Here is a 1,132-nt window from a genome sequence, read left to right as displayed (position 1 = left end):
TATTGAGTTTACTCAGTGGTGCATGCTAAACAGTTGTGTCCCTGTTTGGCCATTACTAAAGCAATTTAGTAGATATAGCCCCTTCAGAGTAGGAAAAAGTCACTTTTTAGCCTTGTTCACTGGACAAATACGGACTGGAGCTAAACTCACAGAGGGTGTTTCCCAAGCTGCTAATTTTTCCCTTAAACAGCTGACTATACTTGATGTAAGGCATGTGACTGAATTTGGGGTTAATAGTTAACATTTTGTTAACAAACAATGCCAAAAAATTACCAACATTTGAATTTCTAAATTCTTACACAAAAATAAGCCAAAACAGAGGATATTCTAGGAAAAATTATTCCTTAACAACACAAATCTTTTGCTTCCCTTATCACTATGATGTAATCAGACAACAGAAATGTAACTACCATCAACAAGACACTTGTAGTTCAGTACACCTTCAGTTGTCATTGTTGTCTGTGAACTGATTATTGTAACTTAGTTGAAAATTGTGTGTAGTAGACATAATGCTGTTGTTTTCTTTTCATCATACTGTGTTTGAACTACTTTTCTTTTCATCATACAGTGTTTGAACTAATGCAAGTGGAAAAAATGCTTGTAAAAATAAATAAACAAATATCTAGGTTATTGATGATTATCATCATTTTTTTTTTTTTGTGTCAGGTTCACATATATGAATCAACTATCTCTAAATAAAAACAATGGTGTATAATGTTAAAACCTGAATTTCAATGAATTATGTAATGTCCATTCACTTTTCCATTCTTGATATACCATCATTCTTGATAAGACAATATCTAGGAAAAGGTGAAGAAAGAACACTTCCTCTATCATCCAAATTAAATATAATCCCTGGATTTGCAACTACAGACAAGCAAGAGTGAAATGCATGTAATGTAAATATAGTTTCCTCTTGTTCAGTGTCCTCAAAATATTTTTAGTTTATTGATAGATATATAGTCTTTAGTAGTGAAAATATTCACACTGACATCACAAAGGACCTATTGCTACCATATAAAAGACTTAGTGATTTTGCATGAAATATATTAAAAAGAGTGGAGTCACTATCTGTTCACACCCGATAATTGCATTATTTACTGTACTTTGTGTTGAGAATTTTGTGCACATA

Source organism: Penaeus monodon, chromosome 22 (assembly GCF_015228065.2).
Source record: "Penaeus monodon isolate SGIC_2016 chromosome 22, NSTDA_Pmon_1, whole genome shotgun sequence".
NCBI lineage: Eukaryota > Metazoa > Arthropoda > Malacostraca > Decapoda > Penaeidae > Penaeus > Penaeus monodon.
Note: the sequence above shows the minus strand (reverse complement) of the source record.